Raw genomic sequence first — 8,799 nt, 5'->3', positions numbered from 1 at the left:
AACCGAGCAGTTTAACGCACCGGAGGACAGCGGGCAGAAGGTGAGTCAGGGACAGGCAGAGAGTCAGGGAGTAAGCGAGGCGGTCAGCGTAGATACAGGCAGGGTCGGATAACAGGCCAAAAAGGATAGTCGAGGGACAGGCAGGATCAGGGAACAGCAGAGCAGGCAGATCGAGGACAGGCAGGGTCGGAACCGGGTAGGCAATCTGGTATCAAACGCGGGAAAGACAAGCATGAGGCAAAGTACAATCTGGCAAAGAGTGTGTGTAAGGTGCGGGTTTAAATACTGGCAGAAGCTAATGGGTGCAGAAGAGAAAGAGAGTGAGCTAACGAGTGGGTGTGGAAAACAGGTGAGACAGGTGAATGGAAAACTACTGGTGAATGATGGAGCAGACTATGACACTTTTAGCCTCAAATAAACAAGTTTGCGCAAACCTGCGTCTTCCAACAAAAAAATGAATCATTCCTGTCAAACAGAGAGAGTTATTGATCCATACCCGTTATCTTTTTACGCCTAGATAATGCAATTCTATTTAATCCCGTTTAAGCAATAAACCGTCCAGCATTCAACTCGTGCAAAACTCTACAGCCAGGCTGTTAACAAAATCAAATAAATCCTCGCGTCCTTTCACTGGCGGCCATGAAGCACAGAATGGACTTCATCAGACTTCATCTTCGTATCACTTTATGTACACTGTGAAGTACTTTGCAACTGTGTTTCTAAAGGGGCTTTATAAATAACATCTTACTTACTTATAATGTCTGACAGAGTGCATGTACTGCTGATGTGCTGAACTTTGTTTTCAGTTGGACATAATTTGTAACTTTAAAGAGTAAGCGTCCATTGATTTACCAAAGGTTCATTGGAGGCGTCTTTGTGTGATGTAATGATGGGTTTGCATCTTGTGCAATAATCCAAGTTAGTGGAACATCACCTAAACAACCAATCTTTTAAAGAAGTGTGAGCTGTTTTTAAAATAAATAGCACATAGATGTAACGTTTTAAGCTTTAGAGAAAGACAGATGTTGTTACCTTTGGACAGAATCAGGCAAGCTATTCACTGTCATTGTGCAATGCTAAGCTAACCAGCTACTGGCTGTAGAAAACTAAGAGGGTTTTCACACTCAAAAGGAAAGTATTGCATACTGTCAAAAGTGCCCAAATGCAAAAATCCAACATTCCTGTCATGAAAAATGTATTGATTTTCAGTTAAAACAACATTCCTGAAGTGCTAATATAATTCACTTAAACAAAATGTCTCGTTTTGTTTCAGACAAAGTTCCTTGTTAGGATCTGTCAGGTTTTTATTTGAACTGCATGCAATACAAACTCTCATGAATTAATGAAGTGCAATTTCTACAGCTGGAATATGACTTTATAAATATGCAAACCATTCAACCACAAAGGCTGATAAGAGAGGCAATGTTCTAATCTTATCATTGGAGGTTTGTAAAACTTCTCAGATCAATGACTGTGACTGAGGCTCATTCTTATATTTCAAAAATATATTTCAAAATGTGATACTGAGGTGGGAAAGATTCTTCTTAATTAAAAAACAATCAAGGGTCGAGTTGGTTTTATAGTACAACTTGCAAGAGACTACAGTTTTGCAGAAAAACATAGTTATCCATTATCTAGCTGTAATCCCCGTTATTGTGCAATGAAAGAAAGTTCGATTTTTTCGGGGAAATATCAATGTTTGCATTGAATAACTCCATTAACCTCTGAATGTGCAATATCCTCTTGCCTATGTGTTAGAGAAATACAGTAGAGAGCATAAATACGTATTGTGTTATTTCCCTTATGAGCGGGATTAGGGCTACAACTAACAATTATTAACATTATAGATTCTTTTTTTAACTAAGAACACAGCCTCTTCAGGAATCAAACACAATACAATATTCAAGTTTCTAAACATTTAGCAAGTTCCAGGATCAATTTTATTTGAATTGTGAATTGTGAATGCATTCAATAATTTCATGAATTTCATGAATGAATAAAGTGCAATTCTACAGCTGTATGATTTATTTTTTATAAATATGCAAACCATTCAATCACCAAGGCTGATAATAGAGGCCTTGTCCTAATCTACTGGGAGGTTTGTGCAACTCAGATCAATAACTGAGCCTCATTGTCATATTTGAAAATACATTTAAAAATGTGATTATGAGGTGGGGAAAATATACTTCTCAATTAAAAAACAGAACCAAATGACATTGAAATATTTTTAGTTTTATTGACACGTTATTGACCCAATATCGTCAATGATCATGAGGCAAAGTATCTCAGGCTGTTGTTTCCCATCAGTCTTCAGAAGCTGCTGAATGACGATCGCTCTGCTCTGGACAAAGCTCTTTGGTAGGATCCATCATAACAGGTGGAAGCAACTTCAGACACTCCACCTGAGCTCTGAACTCCTCCACCTTCTCCTGCTCCACCTCTCTCCTCCTGCTGAACAGGTACAAACGCAGGGTTTTCTGCGACTCGTTGTCAAAGCGCATCACCAGACAGTCTGGACAGGAAGTGTGGAGGAACCTCACAGTGTGGTTGCTCTGATCGTAGGTGAAGCTGCTTTCTCCTAGTGTGATGTTGGAGTGCATATATTGACAGCTGTCACCAAAACCAAAGATGCGAGTCAAGGACATCTTGGAGCTTTCGCTGGCATTGGCAAAGTTGAGGATGGCACTGTCTCTGCTTTTGAAGCGCTCGACATGTGATAGGTCACACATACCGCCGATAACTAAAAGCCGTCTTCCCTCCAAATGACGAGCATCCAGCTGATCCAAAGGCCGGAGCAAGTCTTCACAACCCAGAGGAGCTGCATGGCTCACAGACATCAGACACAGGAGAGTGATGACATTCACAGCAAACATGGCTTTAAGTTATGAAATACTGTCTGCTGTCTTTTGTTTTGTCTGCAAGCAACACTGAATAACTGAGATTCAGATGGTGAAAAGGCCAGGCTGATTTTATAGTGAGACCTCCAGTTTCATAATACTGCCAATGCCAAAGAGCAGAGTCCTCTTTTCCTCTGGTTGTGAAATGAGGGAATGTTTTGAGTGCTGGGACTATTAAATATTTACACTGGTTGAATCACTTTTACTGAAACTGTGGTGTTTTCGTTGTATAACTTTTGGAGTCTAATTGATTGGCAATTGTGCAAGTTCTAAAAAAATGTATTCAGATTTTCCAAATGTTGTGTTGTCATGTAAAATAATTCTATAAAATGCAATTCCACATTATTTCACAGACAGTACTTTAACGTTGTGGTCTTGGAATGAAATTATAATATATTTATTTTCTCATGGTATTTTAGTAATTAATAAAAGCCCAGACACACATCCAGCACCAGACACTTTAACTACGCTGCTATGGACAATCATTTTCACTACTGTACATATTTTATTATTATATTATTATTATTTTGATATCTTCATCCATTTATTAGTGACTGTTATTAATTTTATATATTGTCTGTTGTGCCTTTATATTTTTATCTTTTATTGATGCTTCTTAATGTGGGTTTTAGTATACATATATGTGTCTTTGTTCAATTATGTATGTATATAAGTGGTGTACAGGAGTGCATGTATTTATATTCTTTAGATATTTTAATTTGTAGTCGTTTGGATCGTGAGAAACATTCCTTCAATCTCCCTGTCTGTATTTTACAATAAAGGTGACTTTAAGTCACCAATTGATTGTAAACGTTGCATATCTGGGGGTCAAGATGTATTATCAAGGTTGCGAAAGTATTGAGCTAACTTTGCATGCAAGAATATAATCATAAACTATTTCAAATATATATAATATATTTAATTTACTATTTTGTCTCTCTGCCAATTTGAGTTGTTGTTCCCTGTGTGGAAGAAAAATGTGTGATGAGCTGAGAAGCCTTTGGAGTGAGCTTTATTAAATATATCTGCATATTATTATACAAAGGTTAAGAACATGCATTTTAAAAAGTAGACTAGTATGAATGTCTATATACTTACATGGTATTATGTGAATATGACAGAGAAATAAAAAACAAGACCTCCAATCTGCAACACTGGCTCCTAAAGATTACATAATATTTAACATCTAAATATGTAATTGTGCTGACTTGTTTCTATATTTATTTTCAAACTTTTAGTCAAGAGACTGATTCCAGTTACTTAGAGGAAATGCTTGGTTTTATTTGTGAGACATGACAACAACACAAAGATTGTTATTGCAGGATTGATGCACCATGCGAAAAAGAAGGAATGTATCAAAGGGGAAATGCATAATTTTTTGAAACAGGATTTACAAAACGATATAAAACAGGTTGACAGACTCTTTTGAAGTGTAGGACCTTAAAAAGCAATTTAATACAGATGAGTAAAAAGGTGAAAAAATAGGTGTGATTTATTCCAACAAATAACCTCTCACTGCTATTTTTTACATAATTGATCCAAACATTAATTATCTTGTTAATGTTTTCAGTTCTTCTGTCCCTCAGGTTTCTCTTCAGTTTGAGCTCCTGGACAAAGCTCTTTGTGAGCATCCATCACAACAGGTGGAGGCATGTTCAGACACTCCACCTGAGCTCTGAACTCCTCCATCTCCTCCTGCTCCACCTCCCTCCTCCTGCTGAACAGGTACAAATGCTGCCTCTTGCCAGACTCCACATCCATGCGCATCAGCAGGCAGTCTTGACAGGACGAATGGACGAAGTTTACGGTGAGGTTATCAGTCCCATCGTACGTGAAGCTGCTGCCTTCCAGGGAGATGTTGTAGGAACGATACAGACACTTATTATCTAACCGGATGCTGCGGGAGTAGGAAATGTTAGTGTCACTTGTGTTGCTGGAGAAGTTCAAAGCGGCACTGTCTCTTTATTTGAATCGATCCAAGTACGGGAGATGACTCAGACTGCCTGCAACTAAAGCCCATCTTCCCTCCAACGGACGAGGATCCAGCTGGTGCAAAGGCCAGAGCAAGTGTTCACAACCCAGAGAAGCTGAATGGCTCACAGACATCAGGCAGAGAAGAGCCATGGCTCCCACAGCAAGAAACATATTGTGTCCTTTGAAGTCCCTGAGATACCTCAGCCAGTCACAATGTTGTTTGGTGCAAAGAATGTGGCTAATGAAAAGGTCTTGCTGGTTTTAAAGTTATTTCAGACACCTCAGTTTTCACAATACAGAAAATACCAGAGAGCAGAGTCTCCTTTCCCATGTGGATTCTGTGATTGTGAAATGAGGGTAACTACACGACCAAAGCTTTAGAATTGTAGTGGCAAATCAAAGAAATCCAGTTGCACAATGATGAGAGTATACTTCTCCTGTTTTCTTAGTTAAAAACTATTATTTTAACACTGTGATAATTTACATACGGTATTTCTTACTCATCTTACATGTTAGATTTTAGAGATTTCAATGAAACTCAAATATTTTTTAAATCAGTCAATAGAACTGTTTGAGTCATATTGGCTCATAATGAGCTCCATAATATGCATTGTTTTTTTGGTGGAATCATTAAAATAAATGTAATTTACTGAGGATATTTGGACCTCCCTTACCTACCTACTGTATGGTTGTAAACTACATATTGAAAATGCATCAGATCCCCGGTCCCAGTGGCGGCTGGTGGAAAATATTTGTGGTGGGGCTATTGATAGAGTGAGTAAACAATTTTTTTTGGGAGAAATGACCCCTTAAATTAGGACTTCTGGTGATGTAATGGCGCGTTTCCAGTGCAGCGCGGAGCTTGCTTTAATGCTGCGTTCAGACCGGACGCGATGCGAATATTCGCTTCGCTCTAAACGCTCCTATCGCATCGCTCTAGTCGCTCGAGTTTCACCGCAGCTGTCAGCTGTGTTTACTCGCATCATTCAAACAAGACGCGCTGGCTCGGGAGCTACAGCTACAACAAGAGTAACATATTTGACCGTGATTTCATTATAATACACGTTTCAAAATGATGCCGACGTAACAACACACTGATACCGGTTAGTAAAAACCATGAATTAATGCTTTGACAAGTCTGCAGACAGACGGCAGGCGAAAAACCTTTTAGAATGCTTGTTCCCTGAATGGAGCTTGGCTAAGCTAACGCTATATATTCTCCGACCGTCCACACTCATAACAATGGCCTACAGACGTAAATAAACCAGCGACTGTATTCTCCATGACACAGACAGTCTGTGGTTTGTACTTGTTTAACTTTTGTCTAGTTTCTGAACAGATCGTATCTGTCCCCGGCTGTTTGAAGAGCAAGCATGTGAAACAAAAGATAGCATTTACCTGTTTGCATCCAGCTAGCCATGTGAGAAGCCTTGTTGATACGTTTTGTCTTTTTCACGAGCTTGCTGTGATATATACAAATCGGGTTGGTCCGGTCCAAGGTCTTTAAGTATCAATTTATCTCCCAAACTTCTCCTTTCAAAAGGATTGGAGAGTAGCTCTTGGGCGGACCGAGGTTCTGGCAACTCCACCTGCACACCATTCTCATCCAAATACTGCGTCACCTTGGTCACTCACGAGTCTAAAAAACAACTCCTCACGTCAACGCACGTAAGCAACATGGGCGCCAACGTGAGCTCCCACGTGACCAAAATATTTGACGGCGCTGATTGGCTGAAATTATGTTTCGGCGGCACAGTTTACTATTGAGACTTTTGCAACCTGCTGGTTGCTGCTGTTTCGCTCGGGGGCTCTGCCCCGTAATGATAAACTAATGCCATGGGCAAGGCCAGGCAGGAAACAGGTGACTTATCAGTAACTTTAGACATCGTAACACAATTTTAAACGAGATTGTATTGTAGATTATACATTTTTGTGATACTAATTGTATGATATTTACCTAAAATATAAAATATATATTTTTTTTAAAGTTATTTTTTTGTATTTAATATTTATTTTTATTTTTTATTTTGTATCTGGCAAGAGGTGGGGCGGCGCCCCTAGCGCCCCTATGGGCCGGCCGCCACTGCCCGGTCCGCAATACTGGAAATTGTTTCTGTAATGTTTGCTAATTCACGTTAGTTGTCCTTTGCTGTTGAAAGAACAAAGGGCAATGTCTGCTTCTGCTAACTCAACAGCATAAATGCAACAAACACAATTCAATCAATCAATCAATGTTTATTTATATGGCCCAATATCACAAATGTTACATTTGTCTCAGTGGTCTTCACAGTGTGTACAGAATATCAGTATGACAATATGACACCCTCTGTCCTTAGACCCTCACATCGTACAAGGAAAAACTTCCGGAGAAAACCCACAGTTTAAAGGGAAAAATGGGAGAAACCTCAGGGAGAGCAACAGAGGAGGGATCCCTCTCCCAGGACGGACAGACGTGCAATAGATGCCGTGTGTAAATTGAACAGATAATACATTTGCAACATAGGTAGTCCAAATGTTTGGAAATGCATGTGTGTATAATAGGAAGATGAATCTACGAGGATATCCATCCAGGACCGATGATCCAAGACCACAGCCACGACTCGCGATCCAGGGCTGGCGATCCAGGACACAGGACCACAGGATCATCCATGACTCCGGATCCCGGCGTATATAGACACCAAAAAGAAAGAAATTTGGGGAAGCTGGGTTAATCGGAACATGAGAGTACACGGGTATAGACAGAGAGAAGGAAGAAGTAAGATGTCCCCCGACAAACTAAGCCTATATCAGCAAAACTAGGGGCTGAATCTAATCAGCTCTAACTATAAGCTTTATCAAAAAGGAAGGTCTTAAGCACACTCTTAAAAACGGATAGGGTGTCTGCCGCCCGAACACAAACTGGAAGCTGATTCCACAAATGTGGAGCTTGATAAGAAAAGGCTCTGGCTCCCATTGTACTTTTAGAGACTCTAGGAACAACCAACAACCCTGCATTCTTGGAACGCAATGCCCTAGTAGGACAGTAGGGTATAATGAGTTATTTAAGGTAAGATGGCGCCTGCCCATTAAGGGCTTTGTAGGCGAGAAGAAGAATTTTCAATTCTATCCTGTGTTCTATAGGGAGCCAGTGTAAGGCAGCCAGAACAGGAGTAATGTGGTCCCTTTTCCTAACTCTGGTTAGTACACGAGCTGCAGCATTTTGAATTAGCTGAAGCGACTTGACTGACTTCTTGGTACTCCCTGATAATAAAGAGTTACAATAATCCAGCCTAGAAGTAACAAATGCATGGACTAGTTTCTCTGCATCGTTTTGAGGCAAGATATGCCTGATTTTTGCAATGTTACGTAGATGGAAGTAGGTGGTCCTTGAAATTAATTTTATGTGGGCGTTAAAGGATAAATCCTGATAAAATATAACACCAAGATTCCTTACAGTCTCACTGGAGGCCAAATTAATGCCATCCATAGTTAGTATATCTTTAGAAAATTTGTTTCGTAGATTCTTCGGGCCAAGTACAATAACTTCAGTTTTGGTCGTGTTTAACATCAAAAAGTTTAAGGTCATCCACGTTTTTAAGTCCTTAAGGCAGTCTTGAATTTTATTTAGATGATTAATTTCATCAGGTTTGATTGATAAATATAGTTGAGTATCATCCGCATAATAATGAAAGTTTGCAGAATGATTCCTTATAATATTGCCTAACGGAAGCATATATAATGTGAACAAAATAGGTCCGAGCACTGAGCCCTGTGGCACTCCATGGCTAACTTTGGTTTGCGTGGAAGATTCATCATTAACACGTACCAACTGAGAGCGTTCAGATAGATAGGACCTAAACCAGCCTAAAGCAGTTCCCTGTATGCCAACTAAGTGCTCTAGTCTTTGCAATAGGATATCATGGTCGATAGTATCAAATGCAGCACTGAG

The sequence above is a fragment of the Pseudochaenichthys georgianus genome, chromosome 1 (assembly GCF_902827115.2).
Source record: "Pseudochaenichthys georgianus chromosome 1, fPseGeo1.2, whole genome shotgun sequence".
NCBI classification, from domain to species: Eukaryota; Metazoa; Chordata; class Actinopteri; order Perciformes; family Channichthyidae; genus Pseudochaenichthys; species Pseudochaenichthys georgianus.
This window is presented reverse-complemented; position numbering follows the sequence as displayed.